This window comes from Pantherophis guttatus, chromosome 1, assembly GCF_059756535.1.
Source record: "Pantherophis guttatus breed Tessera chromosome 1, ASM5975653v1, whole genome shotgun sequence".
Classification (NCBI taxonomy): Eukaryota; Metazoa; Chordata; class Lepidosauria; order Squamata; family Colubridae; genus Pantherophis; species Pantherophis guttatus.
The window spans coordinates 334,954,434-334,972,149 of record NC_142063.1 but is presented as its reverse complement, the minus strand read 5'-3'; the positions used below and the strand labels follow the sequence as shown (position 1 = coordinate 334,972,149).

At 41.9% G+C, this 17,716-nt stretch overlaps 1 protein-coding gene across 2 annotated transcripts in view; it reads left to right on the top strand.

The window, feature by feature from the left end:
• Positions 1–17,716, top strand: part of CALN1 (calneuron 1) — a 423,249-nt gene that overhangs the window by 99,311 nt on the left and 306,222 nt on the right. The gene's annotated exons all lie outside the window — the stretch shown is intronic.

Sequence of the window (17,716 nt, the reverse complement as noted above, 5' to 3'; positions counted from 1 at the left end):
GGTTTTGAAAGTCTGCCTCTGGAATGGCAGTGTTTAAAATGGCACGCTGTTATTTTTTTTTTTTACAAGGCAATGGCTAGTACAATTAAAAGAGTCTGTTGTTTAATCATAATTGATTTATTCCAGCTCTGTAAATTGCCTCTCAGGCAAAGCACTTGGTAATGAAATCATGTAAAACTTCATCCACCAATTGATGATTGTGGTGGACATTTTCCTTTCCTCCACAGTATCATTTACAGCTGAGGGATATTACAATTCATATTTCCCAGCAATTGAATTGCCTCTGTAAGTTACTGCTCAGCTGACATCATTTCCATATTAAAGTTACGTTCTCTGGGTTCTCAAGCTTCTTGAGCCAGTCAAAAGTGAAGAAGTAGACTGAATAAAGATGAGCGAGCCTTAAAAGTGACGATCCTTCTCTGAGATTAAATCATATTTTACAAAGAATGTATCTCTTTGATTTGATTTTAAAGTGAAAAACAGAATTCACAGATATATACAATAACTAATTTTAAAAGCGGACAGGATAGATATATAGAGGCCCGTGGTGGGTTTCAAATATTTTTACTACCAGTTCTGTGGGTGTGGCTTGGTGGGCGTGGCATGACTTGGTGCACATGGCTTGATGGGTATGGCAGGGGAAGGATACTGTAAAATCTCCATTCCCTCCCCAATCCAAGGGAAGGTTACTGCAAAATCCCTATTTCCTCCCGATCAGCTGGGATTTGGGAGGCAGAGAATAGATGGGGGTGGGGCCAGTCAGAATTTTTACTACCAGTTCTCCAAACTACTCAAAATTTCCGCGACCGGTTCTCTAGAACTGGTCAGAACATACTGAAACCCACCTCTGATAGAGGCTCAAACTAAGAACATCTACTTCTCTCTTATTGTTGTGGGTCGTCAGTGGCCTGTGCAGATTGTAGCTGATTCTGACAGCAAGGAGGCTGGTGTGGTGCTGCGCCAGCAGCCTGTGCAGCTGGCACTTGAGTCAGACAATGAGGAGGCTGGAGAAGATGTGATGCCAGAAGCAGGGATTCAGCCAGGGCCTTCAGAACCTCCAGAAGCTCCCTTAAGTGAAGAGGAAGAAGAGGAGGAGCCTCTTCTCGATGCATGGACGCGCAGAGCTGCCAAAAGGCAGGAGTGGCTCCTCAGGAGGAGGTCTCCTCAAGAGTAAGGCTTGGGGCTAATTGGCCACTCCCTTAGCCTATTTAAGGAGGAACACCGACTGAAGCAAGCTGTAGGGAACAACTTTAGTTCACTCTTCTTCACGTCTGGATTCTCTGCAAATTGCTTCTGGGCATTCTGCCAACCTTAGTAAGATTGTGATTACTTTATCTTTGGTTTCTTGTAGGCTGTTAAGAAAGTTTACTAACAGCCTTTGTTTTGAAAAAGGCTGAGTTATTTTAGTAAATTAAGTTTTGTACAAACTTTGTGTGTGCTGTGTTCTTTGGGATCTGTAGCTAGGGCAGAACTTATCCTTGCTTGTAAGCTTCTCAGTTGTATTTGGTTGACTACGATATATCACAAAATGTAGGATTGTATGCACCTTGGGTGTTCTTATGTTCTTTGAAAGACTTTAAAGCAGGGGTCTTCAAACTTGGCAGCTTTAAGACTTGTGGTCTTCAACTCCCAGAATTCTCCAGCCAGCTATAATATGCTGGGTGGAGAATTCTGGGAGTTGACGTCCACAAGTCTTAAAGCTGCCAAGTTTGAAGACCTCTGCTTTAACCCTTGTAATGTGTTCCACATAATTTAAGATTGTGCTGTGCTGAATAGCTCTCTAGATATTATTGGATTCCAGATCTATTCATTCCTGACTACAGGTAGTCCTTAATTTACGGCTGCTTGCTTAGCAACCATTTGAAGTGACGATCTACTTGTAAAAGAGGAGTTACGAGTTATGGATCCAAAGCTCGGATGGATGCCCACTCCAGATCACATAACCACCCATTGGGTGCTTGGCAACACAGCTATATTTACCACCATTTACAGCATATCATGTGACTGTGTTTTAAAGGTTGTAGTCCTCGACTTACAACCACAACTGAGCCCAAAATTGATGTTGCTAAGTGAAACATTTATTAAGTGAAGTGTTTTTTCTATCAGGGCAATCTGGTCTACCTAAATATGGGAAGGAGTATACTGCTTCCCTTTCGCCTTTCAGCCCCAATCTAGGAGCCTTCACAGGCAGTCGCTATATCTGTGTCATCGTCACCCGAGTAGTGCAAATGGGTGTGGAGCCTTCTTGGAACTGCTGAAAGGACCATGTTGTAGATTGGAGATAGATGATGCTATATTCCCTCCTCTGTGTTGTATATCACAGATAAACCTCCAGGTGAAAGGATGCAAATGACCAGCTGTCTGCAAGGAGTATAAATCCTTCCATTCCTCACCATCCAATCAGAGCTGAAGAAGATTCTTGGATGAGAAGCAAAACATCTTCAGAAAAAAACCAGAAAGTTCAGTTGTCTCTTGAAAAACCATCTTTGGGACAGGAGCAGTGGTGGGATTCAAATAATTTAACAACCAGTTCACCCAGGGTCAGATTGGCCATTGTGGGAGGCGTGGCCCATCCTCCAGCTCTGCCACACATGTGGGACAAGCCTCCCGCGATGACCAACCTGACTCTGGGTGAACCAATTATTAAATTACACATATACCAGGGGTGAAATCCAGCAGATTTTGACAGGTTCTGGAGAACTGGGAGCGGAAATTTTTAGTAGTTCGGAGAACCGGTAGCAGAAATTTTGAGTAGTTTGGAGAACCAGCAAATACCAGCTTTGGCTGGCCCCAGAGTGGGGTGGGAATGGGGATTTTGCAGTATCCTTCCCCTGGAGTGGGGTGAGAACGGAGATTTTGCAGTATCCTTCCCCTGCCACGCCCACCAAGCCACGGCCACCAAGCCACACCACGCCCACCAAGCCACACCCACAGAACCGGTAGTAAAAAAGTTTGGATTTCACCACTGACACACATGCTATCAAAGTGGATCCTGGGTGCTGCACTGTGCTGCAATGAAGAAACGGGCAATGGAATGGCCGGCACAAGGGAAGGAGGAGGAGCAGGGACAAAGAAAGAGGGAAAGGGGCCTCTCCATTGCCCGTTTCTCTATTGTGGCACAGTGCAGCGCCCAGGATCCACTTTGATAGCGGGAGGGTGGATAATTTAACAAATGGTTTGCCGAAACCAGTGCGAACCGGCTGAATCCCACCACTGGACAGGAGATACGTGTGCAAGTATGTCAGCAGAACATCAAGTACTGTAGTTAAAGGAAAGCCAAGCAAAAAGAGAAATCTCCCAAGTCTTCAGAATAAGGACAGTATGCTAGATCTTGGTAACTCAAGCCTAGGAACTTGATCAGTACAGTCATCTGTATGTTTGGATGGAAGCTTTCTTTGGCCTCAGGGCATTCAACTTCCCTGATAAATATTGCAGGAGTTGGCAAGAGATAGATAGTTTTGCATTCCAAATCAGATGTTCCAAAACAGGATGAAACTTCCATTGCTCTACTATAATTAACATGTAAAATCACAGGTCTCCCAAAGGCATATATTCTTTATGCCTTCCGGGTTATTTTTTCCAAGCTTTAGATTGGTGCTCACTGCATGCTATGCGTTGCCCATAAATTGGTCTGTTAGCAAGCTTTTAACCTTTTCTGTGTGATGCCGCCCCTGAAAACAAACAAATGGAAACAATATTTTGTTTGGAAGGAGTGGGAAAAACCAAATGTCTGGTCTGAAAACTTCAAAACTCTTTTGAATCCCCTAAAAAGGCTCACCCAATTGCGTATGTAAACGGCACCAGCATAGCCTTGAGCAAGCAAAAATGAAAAGTATGAAGAACTACCGTAGATGCTAATAATCTCATAGCTCCCAGCAAGTGACTATTTTTAAATAATGAGGTGCCAAAAATGGGGATCTTACTTCTCACCTTCTTTGCCTGGAAGTGTTGTGGCCCGTCAGCAGTCTGTGCAGTTAGTAGCTGATTCCGACAGCGAGGAGGCTGGTGTGGTGCTGCGCCAGCAGCTTGTGCAGTTGGCACTCGAGTCAGACAATGAGGAGGCTGGAGAAGATGTGGTGCCAGAGGCGGGGATTCAGAACCTCCAGAAGCTCCCATAAGTGAAGAGGAAGAAGAGGAGGAGCCTCTTCTCGATGCACGAGCATGCAGAGCTATTAAAAGGCAGGAGTGATTCCTCAGGAAGAGGTCTCCTCAAGAGTAAGGCTTGGGGCTAATTGGCCACTCCCCTAGCCTATTTAAGGAAGGACGATGACTGATACAATTTGCAGGAAACAACTTTGTTCATATTCCTTCGTGTCTTGATTCCAGAAACGTTTGATTCAGCTCTTGTTTCTCTCTTGTCAGTTTTCCTGCAAATTGCTTCTGGGCATTCTGCCAACCACAGTAAGATTACGGTTATCTGAAATACTGTGCCTCAGAACTGAGTTATTATTCTTTGGATTCTTGTCGACTGTTAATGAAGTTAAATTAACAGCCCTTGTTCAGAAAAGACTGATTTAAACTGTACTTGTTTTCGAACAATTACTAAGAAAGCTCATTAGTAGTCCTTAATTAGTAAATTAAGGTTTGTACGGACTTTGTGTGTGCTGCATTCTTTGGGGTCCATAGCTGGGGCAGAACAGGAAGTGGCAGATGCTCTTGCAGAAAACTCATCGGAAGATATTGGTTATGGAGTGAAATCACAGGCCAGAGGAGGATATTCACCAGGGTTCTCAGGCCGCCATTCACTGTTTCACACCTCAAAGTGCCTCCTTGCTACAGCTCTATGTGTTATAGAGCCGTGGTGGCACAGTGGTTAGAACGCAGTATATTAATTGGCCACCCCTGCTCTACAGCTTGTCCTTGACTTAACAATCACTCATATAGCAATTGTTCAAAGTTACAACAGTGCTGAAACAAGTGATTTATGACCAGTCCTCACATTTATGACTTTCACAATATCCTGGACTGTGTTTCAATCCAACAGCCATCTTTCCTGGCTCTGCAGGGCCAAGAGATGTGGTCTCAAAGCTCAATAGCAAACAGGGTGAGTTTCAGCAGGGTTAGGTCCCATTCCTTGCCCCAACTTCTGCCCACCTAGCAGTTCGAAAGCATGAAAATATGAGTAGATAAATAGGTATCACTTCAGTGGGAAGGTAACAGCATTCTGTGTGCCTTTGATGTACAGCCATGCTGGCTACATGACCATGGAAATTGTCTTTGGATGGCGCTGGCTCCCTTGGCCAAGAAACAGAGATGAGCACAGTGCCCTAGAGTTGGACATAACTGGACAGGGAAAACTTTACCTTTACCTTTTAATCTTTTCTCATCCCACCCTAAACGAAAGTGGAATTGAGAGAGGGGATATTGAACAGGCAAATTCTAATATCCCCATCCTTAACTGTTTATAATGAGTCCAAATTGTGTTGCCAACATTTGTGGGCTTACTGTTGAATTTCAGTAGGCTGGTTTTGCTCCATGGGTGGGGGGGCAGGGGGGGCCCGGACTGGATGAGTTTTAAAGATAGTAAAGGGAGCAATTTGTTTTTTTAAAAGCCTCCTGTTCCCATTCTCAATGTTAACCCCACAAATCATTAAAAAAATCCTAGAACAAAAATAAAAATTTAATTGACCTTACCACATCCCCATGTGAGACCCAAAATGTCAGGACATTGGAGACAGTTAAGAAATTGTCCCTGAACTGGAGTATCTCTTCTCTCTCAGCCAAGTTTCTTCTAAATAATAGTTAAGAAAGAGAGGAGGGGGGGGAGAGAATGGTACAATAGAAGATGGAACACTTCCCACCAAGGAACAAACGTAAATCTTTTGATTGCTTTTCCTTTAGACCTGTGCTATCTGCTGGCTCCAGAGATCACAAAAATGACAGAATAAGTCAAAGCTTTCAGGGCTGTGTATGAAAAATTTTCAATCCCCATGCAGCCCCGAGGACATTGAGTTAGGCCTTGGGGCATCCAATGTGGAAGGAAGACGTGACAGAATAATGTTTGAAGTGACGGATTTTTCTTCTTGTCTTGTCTAAATCAGGAGAAGCAGACTGGCTTACAAAATTTCTCTCTGCACATGAGATGTGAATGTGAAAAGCTGAAAAATTAGGACTTTTCATCTAAACTTTTAGCGATAGAAAGATTGCTTATTGCTGCCTTGGTAAGACCACACGTGGAATATTGCATCTAGTTTTGGTCGCCACAATATTAAAAAGATGTTGAGCCTCTAGAAAGAGTATACAGAACAGCAAGAAAGATTATTAGGGGGCTGGAGGCTAAACCATTCGATGAACATTTAAGGGAACTAGGTATGTCTAGTCTAACAAAGAGAAGGACTAGGGGCAGAGGTGGTATTCAACCGGTTCGGAAAAAACGGTTTTGGGCGAACCAGTAGCGGCGATGTAATGCCATCCTATTTAGCCATGTTTTCGAGGCCAGGCACACGCACAGAAGGCATGCAAATGTCTGGGCTGAAAACCTCAAAATGCTTTTGAATACCCAGCGAACATGCAGAAGGCTGGGCGTATGTGCGGAAGGCGTGCAGCGAACCGGTGGTAAGAATATTTGGAACCCACCTCTGACTAGGGGTGACATGATCTTCAAATATTTGAGGGGTTGTTACGGAGAAGAGCGGGTGTCAATCTATTCTCCAAAGCACCTGGAGGCAGGACAAGAAGTGATGGATGGAAATCAATCAAGGGGAGAACCAACCTAGAAATAAGAAGACATTTCTGACAGTTAGGACAATTAATCAGTGGAATGGCTTGCATTCAGATACTGTGGGTGCTCCATCATGGAGGTTTCAAAGAAGAGATTGGACAACCATTTGTCTGAAATGGAATAGGGACTCCTGCTTGAGCAGGGGGTTGGTCTAGAAGCCCTTCAAGGTCCTTTTCAAGTCTGTTTTTCTGTTATTATTCTGTTAAAACCAGAACAAAATGGTGAAGACATATATGCTATGCAGGGGTGGGATTCAAGTAATTTAACAACTGGTTCTCTGCCCTAATGATTTCTTCCTGCTCAGAAAATTAACAACCGGTTCTCCCAAAGTGGTGCGAACCGACTGAATCCCACCACTGATGCTATGTTTCCCAACCCACTGCCAGGTTGGCTGTGAATTCTGCCTAGCAATCCACACCTGGAGAAGTGTGTCAAATAATGGGAAGGATATTGCTTAGCTGGTTTGATTTGATTCTTACAAACTAGCTGTGTGCTACTAGGTTTATAAAGTACGTGCTTAATGGTTTGGTGTAAACACATCCAATTTGTGGGCGTGGCCAGGCCCTTTCCATTTCTGGCAAAAATTATCCCTAGAGAACAATGGGTTCGCTTTACAGCTCCTGCATGCATTTGCTTAATGACCACGGGGAAAAAAAAGGTAAGAAAATCAGGTATGGTCACATATTGATATGGTTAATGACTGTCACAACATAGGACTATATTTGCATGCTCAATTACGGTCATAATTCAAGGACTATCTACATTAAGTGTTTATTACATTTTTTTAAAAAAAGTCTTATTTAAGGACTAGATTTGTGTTGATGAGAGAATCATATTGCAGACCCATGAAAAGACAGAATTCAAATTTTAGTTGTGCATGGAAAGCTGAGCGAAAGCAACACAGAGAAATAGAATATTACACAGACTCTTTTTATCTACATGTAGATTTGGAAGTTGGAGCGTTCACAATCATTTTTAGGATCTTAATTGTGTCTTTTGTCCTTTTTCATTAAACTCTGCCTTTTTAAAAATCTTATTCTCATACACATGAGTAAGAAAAAGCAATAGGGAAGAGAGGAGGCATTGAGGTATCTTTAAAAGCTGACCTGATGGTTAATAATAATAATACTTTATGGGGGGGGGGAAACATTTTGGTCCTTGAATTCTATATAGGTAGTCCTCGACTTATAACCACAATCGAGACTGGAATTTTGGTTGCTAAGCAAGGCAGTTGTTAAGGGTGTCATGCCTGGATTTATATCCTAGATTTTGCTATGCTTGCTAAGCAAATCACTGCAGTGGTTAAATGAATCTTGCAATCATTAAGTGAATCTGAATTCCCTTTGCTTGTCAGAAGCTGGCTGGGAAGGTTGCAAATGGTGATCACATGACCATGGGATGCTGCAATCATCATAAATACATGCTGGTTGGCAAGCACCTGAATTTGGATTACCGACAGTGAGGCTGTTGTGACGGTCATAAGTGTGAGTCGCTTTTTTTCACTACCATTATAAATTCAAACACTCACTAAATGAATGGGTTCTAAGTCAAGGACTACCTGTATTAGACTTTTGAACAAGCTTCTAAAATTATATTTTTTGAAAATGTCCAATCTGGAAAGTTGGCATCTCCTGAAGTCTACAGTGAAAGACTCAAAGGATTCAATATTTACATCTTAATTGATAGGGGGCAGGGGTGGGATTCAAAAATTTTAGCAACTGGTTCTCTGCCCAGCTGCTAGGTGGGTGTAGCCATGGTGGGCGTGGCCTACTTGGCCTCTTGCACCATGGAGGGGGGCATTTTTGCCCTCCCCAGGCTCCAGAGGCTTTTCTCAAGCCTCTGTGAGGGCGAAAACGACCTTCCCTGGGCTCTAGAGGCCCTCTGGAGGCCAGAAACAGGCCTGTTTCCAGACTTCCGGAACTTCTGGGAGGCCCATTTTTCACCCTCCCAGAGCCTCCGTGCGGGCCCTGCACTTACCTGGCATCCAAAACAGGCCGCATGGAGACTTCTTGGGGGGGGCGGGCAACCAGTTCTTGCAGCTACCGGTTCGGTGAACCAGATATAAAATTAGCAGCCGGTTTGCCTGAATCGGTACGAACCGGCTGAATCCTACCCCCGATAGGGGGGTTTGAGAAAACATTCAAATATTCGAAACTGCAGTTTTGGAAAGTGTAATGGCAGATTGGAGCATACAATTAGGTGAACAGATGGCAGAGAGCACGGTCATAACTAGGGCAGTAACAGGAACTGAAGGATCTTGATATTGTCTGTGTGCTAAGACAGAGGTGGGAGGGAACCCAACACACCCCAAACTGCTGTTGAGTTGAAAATATTGTTTGCAGGTTTAAAATGGAATTCATCACTGAGAAGAACCAGAGCCAGACAAGTCAAGCTTATGGCTTGCTAAACACTCTGATTATCCCCAACTCACATTGCTCTACCCTAAAAAAATTAAGAGAGTGAACAATTAGGAGAAGGCAGAAACAAAACTTGATCAATCCTCAGCCCCTGACAATTGCTCCTATAGTGCTGGAACATAGATTTGGGAGAGTCAAGATGCTGTTGAACTCAGGGCTGGGCTGCTGGGGGTTCGCAGGGGTTTGGCAGGACCTCTAGCTAAAATTCTGTGCAGTTCAGAGAACCCCCAAATACCACTCCTGGCTGGCCCCACCCACCACACTCTGCCCCTCCCAGGAGTCCCCATGCAGCCTGTTTTGGATGCAGATAAATGCAGGGTGCATGCAGAGGCTCGGGAAGGGTGAAAAATGGGCCTATCAGAAGTTCAGGAGGGCCTCTGGAGCCCGGGGAGGGCATTTTCAAAACAGAGATGAGCATCGCCCCCTAGAACCCAACTGATCAGGGAAACCTTTTCCTTTACCTTTTAAAAAGGTGAAAAATCTCAAGATTCCATCCTCAGTCAGGGACACGCCCCCCATTGTCTCAACATTCCATCTCATAACAATGGACTTCCTCAGCTCTGCTGCCCCTCCTGAAAGGCCCATTTAGCCTCATAATAGAACTAAGCTCAGGTATGCAGACCTGCCTAGTTTCCACAAACTATCCAGCCAATAAGATGCCTAGGATTTTATTTTTATTTTATTTTTTGGGTCAGTGTCTTTAGACGACACTGACTCCCTTGGCTAAGCAACCGAGATGTGCACTGCCCCCAAGATTTGGACACAACTAGACAGGGGATATATTTACCTTTACCTGTCAAGAATTAAAGGGTAAGGTTGATATTGCAGTCCAATATTAAACTGGAGTTAAACTGGCAGAAAGACAAGTGAAATTTAAAATTTCATTAAATCTTTTTTACTTGCACACAAAGTCCTTCTCTGACTTTTGAGCATTTTTTTTTCTTTTTTTAAAAAAAATGTTATCATATCTCAGTTTTGATTAGACCGGAGATCGGTGATGATATCTTTATATTTTTTAAAATAAAAAGACAGGTGGAATGCTCTAAATTAGATTAAAAGCAATGATCCTGAGAGATTTGGATTAATTTCCCCCCCACCCATCATTTTCTTGATGAAAATTACCCTTTTCTGTCATTTGTTTTGACCCTGCTACTGAAAACGTAGTCATTGACAGAGAACTTGGTTGTCTTGTCATCACACATATATAACAGTTCTACCCTTCGCACCAGCTTTGAAAAATAACCCTTGGTCTGTGCAAGATACAGACCCCAGATTATGAATGAGATACAATATGTTCTCCCTAGTCACAGTATTTTGTATGGAATTAGGGTCATATCTCAGATGAAGCCTATACATCTGCCAGAAATCTGCCAGGTGGAATTAGTCTTGTAAGTTGAAAATGTTCATAAAACCGTAGAACGTCCTTCAACCAAATTTATTATCTCCCATGCTATATATACACGGTACTAGCTGACACATCTAAATCAGGCCTTCTGTTCTGTTCCAACAGTAGTAAGTCAATTGATGAGAAGGTTATTCAGGATTAGAAAATCACTACTGAGAATAGTGCAATTGTGTAGCTTTAGATGGGTTGAGCTGAGTTCAACTCCATCTTCCTTACTGTACATTAATGTATATTAAAATATATTTTCCCCCCCCCATGGCATCACTATTCTAAACAACTAATTCCCACAACACTGTCAAACTATTTAGCAAGACTGTATTACTATTATTCTTCTCATCGTTCCTATTACCTAACTCCTTATCTTCTTATGACTATAACTTTGTTGCTTGTATCTTATAATTTATATTGTTTTATTTAGTATCCCAGAATGATTTATGTTGTTTGCTTATTTAGTATCCTATGACCATCACTAAGTGTTGTATCTCATGATTTATGATGGATGTATTTTTATGATGATTATGATCATGATTTATCACTTATTGCTTGTATATACATGAGAGCTTATGCACTAGAGATAAATTCCTTGTGTGTCCAATCAGACCTGGCCAATAAAGAATTCTACTCTACTCTACTCCTTTTTAAAATTAAATTAAATTAAAAATGCATTTGGATATTTAAAGTATCATAGGGCTGGAAGGGATCTCAGAGGTTTTCTAGTCCAATCCTCTGCTCAAGTCATGAGTCTTATACAATCCCAGTCAAATGATTATCTAGTCTATTTTTGAAAACCTCCAGTGTGTTGTGGCCCGCCAGCGGCCTGCACGGATCGTGGCTGATCCCAACAAAGAGGAGGCTGGTGTGGTACGCGCCAGCAGCCTGCACAGCCAGCGCTCGCGTTGGACAGCAAGGAGGCTGAAGAGGATGTGGTGCCAGAGGCAGAGACTCAGCCAGGGCCTTCAGAACCTCCAGAGGTTCCTTCCAGTGGAGAGAGCGAAGTGGAAGAGTCTCTCCTCAATGCTCGAGCACACAGGGCTGCCAAAAGGCAGGAGTGGCTACTCAGGAGGAGGAGGTTTACTCGAGAGTAGGGCTTGAGGATAATTGGCCACTCCCTTAGCCTATTTAAGTCGCACGCAGCTAGTGCTTTCTTGCTGGAAACAACTCGTATTTATTATCAGAGTATTTTGGTTTATCATATCTTGTTTTCTGGGCTGGTTGCCAACCTTTGCCGGTCTTGTTTATTCTTGCTACTTAATTAATTTGATAAGGACCGTTGGTGTGTGTCAATATCCTCAGAAATCCAGAGCTGGGGCAGAACACAGTGATGGAGAACCCACAACCACAGGAGGTGGAAAAGTTAAATTCCGGTAAATTATATTTAGTTGCTGCTGACTACATGGATGTCTGTGCAGTCCTTCTTGATAATACTATCATATAGTCGTCTTCTTCAAAGAGCCACAGTGGTGCAGTGGTTAGAATGCAGTACTGCAGGCTACTTCTGCTGATCACCAGCTGCCAGCAGTTTGGCAGATCGAATCTCACCAGGCTCAAGGTTGACTCAGCCTTCCATCCTTCCGAGGTGGGTTAAAACGAGGACCCAGATTGTTGGGGGCAATAGGCTGACTTTGTAAATCGCTTAGAGAGGGCTGTAAAGCACTGTGAAGTGGTATATAAGTGATATTGCTATTCTGTAATATTTTTCTTCTCTCAGTCTAGTCTTGAGCTTGAAGTTTCTAGTGACCTCCTTCTAAATGCAAATGAGGTATGAATTCTTTTTTTTTCAAACTCTTCTTAAGTTAGGTGGTGCTACCACAGGTTTGCAGTGATTATTGGTGTCAAGATGACCAGCTCCTCCTCCTCCTCATTTTTGATTTCAGAATCGAATGAAGACAATTGAACAGGATCCAATCTCCTTGAAGATGTTCTCTTGATCTTTTTCTCAACAGGAGTTAGTTCAATACCGATTCAAGACTTAATCCTTTCCCCGGCTTCACCTAGAAGAGCATCTGTGCTCAGCATTCCTTCCCTGGTTCCTTTCTAATTTATTCAAGGCCTATTTTAACACGATTAGATATTTTAGTTCAAAAATCAGCAATTTCTCACTTGAGTTCTTTTGGATTTCCGAGCCACTGCCCTCCGACACGCTGATGAGTCATTGCTTTTTAATTTGTCACTTTTGCTTAATCCTTAATCCTTCCCCAGGTATCTTTTATGTGGCTGGGCAGTTGTATTTTGCAAAACAAGGCTTCCATTGTCTGCATAGTTATCTCTCTTTATCATTTCTCTTCAGTTTGATTTCCCTTGGCTTTCTTCGAAGTCTTTTTTCTCTCTCCTATTATCTGCATCGGACATTTTCTCCTCATTGCCTGCTATTTTATTCTGAGCTGTTCTGAAGAAAACGACTAGGAATCATTATTTGTATTTAGAAATTAGAAATTAGTTCATTTGCTTCCATAAGTAGGACCAGGGTAAGTCCTTTACTTCCCCCCAAGATCTCAGCAGCTCAAGAAAGTTGGGTTTTGGTTTTGATGGGGATTGGGGTGGGAGGATACTGTGACTTGTTTTGTGGCTGTATGCTGGCCCAGAGTTGTATTTTTACAAGTTGGGTAGCTCTTTAAATATTTGAATACTATTAATCTTCTCTTCGTTCCTATCACCCATCTCCTCCCACTTATGACTGTATGACTGTAACTTTGTTGCTGGTATCCTTAAGATTTATATTGATTGTTTCCCTATGACTATCATTAAGTGTTGTACCTTATGATTCTTGACGAATGTATCTTTTCTTTTATGTACACTGAGAGCATATGCACCAAGACAAATTCTTTGTGTGTCCAATCACACTTGGCCAATAAAGAATTCTATTCTATTCTATTCTATTCTATTCTATTCTATTCTATTCTATTCTATTCTATTCTATTCTATTCTATTCTATTCTATTCTATTCTTCATTTAAATTGTTAGCTTTCACCCTGCATTTGTACTCAAAATATTAGAAAATATTGTACTGGCATTGTATATTATGATACACCATCTCAGGAATATAGGGATTTAGGAAGGGAGGGAGGAAGGGATGGAAGGAGGAAGGGAGGGACGGAGGAAAGAAGGAAGGAAGGAAGGAAGGGATGGAAGGAGGGAGAGAGAGGGAGGGAGGAAGGGAGGAAGGAAGAAATGGAAGGAAGGAAGGGATGGAAGGAGGGAGGGAGGGATGGAAGGAGGAAGGGGGGAAGGAAGGAATCAGTGCCATTTTTTTTCAAACATTGTCCAAATTCTCACTCTAAACCAATTTAATTTCTGCTTACTTTCATTCTTTCTAGGCAGCCTTTTAATGAATCTTTTATCTCAGGGCTGCACAATTTTCTTTGCAAAAAAAGCCAACTACTCTTGGCTTTTCAGTGGCATATGGTTGGGATGGGCACATTTCAAAAACTGAAATGGATCAGAAAAGGAAATGAATGAAACCCTTATAGATGTTTTTTTTTTCTGAAACGGGGGAACGATGGAATTGTGATTTATAAGATTGAAGAAAGAGTGGAAAGAAGGAAATTATGATGTAACCATAGAGAAAGTAAAATATAAACACATTTTAAGTGCTGTTAAAAAGATCAAAAGCTGCTTCCTTATAATCTCTCTTGACTTTCTTACTTAGTCCTAGTCTTCCATTTGTATTGTTTTTAATCTCATTAAAATATTCAAATTTATATTTTGAAAAAGAAAAGGGAAATGAAATGAGGCTAGGACAAAAACTAAATATTATAAGAAAGGTGAAGTCTTTTATAAAATTAAACCAACATCCAAGTTTCATGTCCACATAGTTTTTTTGGCAATAATACCAAAATGATTTGCCATTATCTTTCAAGTACTTTTTTCTTTAATCTTGGTTTTCCTTTCTGTTTTATCCATCACCTATCTACTGTATCATCCATCCATCCCTCCATCCATCCATCCATCCATCCATCCATCCATCCATCCATCCATATCATCTGTCTATCTGTCTGTCTATCTACAATCATATTTCAGTACTCAACTGCTTCAAAAGTCGTTGAATTTGGTACTCGTTTTGACATGACAATTTTGTCCCAGTACTCATTGTTTGTTTAGAACTCTATACACAAGGTAGAGCTTGTTAATGTCAACTACCTCGTGACTCAGCCAAAACAAAGGGTCACATCTTAAGTCATGTGGGTTTTTTGGTACTTATTGTTTTTAGTACTTGTCACACCTGCTGGAACCAATTAATGATGAGTACTGAGGTACCATTGTAAATAGCATTTCATCTACCTACCTTCCTACCTACCTACCTACCTATCTATCATTAAGATGCTGAGCTTGTCAATTGAAAGGTCGGCAGTTCAGCAGTTCAAATCTCTAGTGCCACGTAACGGGGTGAGCTCCCGTTACTTGTCCCAGCTTCTGCCAACCTAGCAGTTCGAAAGCATGTAAAAAATGCAAGTAGAAAAATAGGGACCACCTTTGGTAGGAAGGTAACAGCATTCCGTGTGCCTTTGGCGTTGAGTCAGCCGGCCACATGACCATGGAGATCAGGGATGAAATGTAAAATTTGTTACTACCGGTTCTGTGGGCGTGGCTTGGTGGGGGGGATAATATGACTGGGTGGGTGTGGTCAACTTTTTTTTTTAACTTTTAAAAGCATTTTTTCTACAACCTTAAGAGGTTTCAGGAAAAAAATGCTTTTAAAAGCCTCTGACGATCAGGCAACTCAGCTGGGATCGCCAGAGGCTTTTAAAGGCATTTTTTTCCCTACAACCTCTTCAGCCGAAGAGGTTGTAGAAAAAAATGCTTTTAAAAGCCTCTGATGATCCCAGCTGAGCCGCATCAGAGGCTTTTTTTTTTTTTTTACTTTTAAAAGCATTTTTTCGGCCGAAGAGGTTGTACAAAAAATGCTTTTAAAAGTAAAAACAAAAGCCTCTGATGATCGTGTGGCTCAGCTGGGCATGGGGGGGGGCAGGGATTTTTGCTACCAGTTCTCCGAACCACCCACCGCCATCACTACCAGACCGGGCGATCCGGTCTGAACCAGGAGCATTTCACCCCTGATGGAGATATCTTCGAACAGCGCTGGCTCTTCGGCTTTGAAATGGAGATGAGCACTGCCCCCTAGAGTCGGGAACGACTAGCACATGTGTGTGAGGGGAACCTTTACCTTTTACTGTCTGTCTGTCTGTCTGTCTGTCTCTCTGTATCTATCTATCTATCTATCTATCTATCTATCTATCTATCTATCTATCTATCATCTATCTATCTATCTTACCTACTGACCTAATTTATACGGCTACACACCTACCAAAAGGAACTCTAGTATTGACCAGGTATAGTCACAGTAGGAATTATCTGCAAATGTAATTAAATTAATTAACTATCATGTCATTCATGCTACTCCCTATATATTTAACTTTTTGGATGTTTTTTTATTATTATTATTACATTCAGAATTAAAATTCAGCATCTATTTTGGGAAAGAGCTTTTTGACCTAGCTGTCTAAATCTGATCCAGTCGGACTCTTCTTGGATTCTTATGAGTCTAAATGAGCTTGAGGGTTTCAGATAGTGCAGATCTGTTGGATGCTAACAGTTGATTCATTATCTCCATGTAGTCTTTCTGCAGCGTAAATAGCATTGTCTATTCATAAAGGTGAGCAACCAGCCGGCTTCAAGATCTTTCAGAGGGATTTGACAAATTGGAAAAGGTGCAAAAATGTTCAGGGGATTTGAAACCTAATAAGCCTTAGAAATGACAATAGAACCAATATGTTTAGCCTAGAGAAAATCTGATTTCAGCGATAAAGCTGAGATTTGTTCCGGATCATCCCAGGGAGCAGGATAGGGACAAAAAAGAACTTAAATGATAGGAAAACAGCTGTTTGGTGAAGCTTATGAAACTTTCCTAATGGCAAAAGTGGGTAGGCAGTAAAACGATTATCCAGAGAAGTGATGGATTGTATTTACCTCTTTGTTCAAGCAGAACCTAGACAGATGTCTAATGGGGAGATTTTAACATACAATATTAATAAATTATTATTAATTTGGACTTCTGCCTGGTATGGAGTCCAGGACTTAAATATCCTTTCCCAGTTGTAGAATTCTATCAGCATCAACATTGGTAAAAATAGGAGGAATAGTTGTGAAAATTTTCCCCTTCACACACACACACACAGAATCCCATTGATTGCCGTGTAGGAAATACGCTGGAAAAGCGTTTCCTGATAGGTTGGCCTCCCAAATAGGAACACACCAAGAATAAATGTTAATAAATAGATGTTAATAAATAAAATAAACGAATACAATGAGGAAAACCTCCAGAAGTTGTGAATGCTCCAACTCTGGAAGTTTTTAAGAAGAGATTGGGCAACCATTTGTCTGAAATAGTATAAGGCAGTGATGGTGAACCTTTTCAACACCAAGTGCTAAAAAAGGATGCTCATCTGGGCCGCAACCCAGAAGAAGAGCTGCCAGGACGCATGTGCATGCCCGAAAAGGAACTTCCGGCCATCAGCTGGCCTTTTTGTGTATGGCAGTGCTTGGAAACTGGAAGAGCTGGTCTTCTGTTTTCATGTGTGCCAGCCAGCTGATTGTCATGCACGCATGCATGCCAGAAACCTGGAAGAGGAACAGGCGATGCTGTGCATGCCAGACGACATGGCTCCATATGCCACTTCAGGCATGCGTGCCATGGGTTCGCCATCACGGGTATAAGGCTTCCTGCCTGGGTTGGGGGTTGGATTAGAAGAATTCCAAGGTCCCTTCCAGGTCCTATTCTACATTCTACATTCTACATTCTACTTTCTACATTCTACATTCTACATTCTACATTCTACATTCTACATTCTACATTCTACATTCTATATTCTATATTCTATTCTACCCTGCCCTACCTTATCCTATCCTATCCTGTCCTATCCTATCCTATCCTATCCTATCCTATCCTATCCTATCCTATCCTATCCTATCCTATCCTATCCTATCCTATCCTATCCTATCCTAATATAGGACAAGAAGCAATGGATGGAAACAAATCAAGAAGAAAAACCAACCTAGAATTAAGGAGAAATTTCCTGACAGTTAGAACAATTAATCAGTGGAACGACTTGCCTCCAGAAGTTGTGAATGCTCCAACACTGGAGGTTTTAAAGAAGAAATTGGACAGCCATTTGTCTG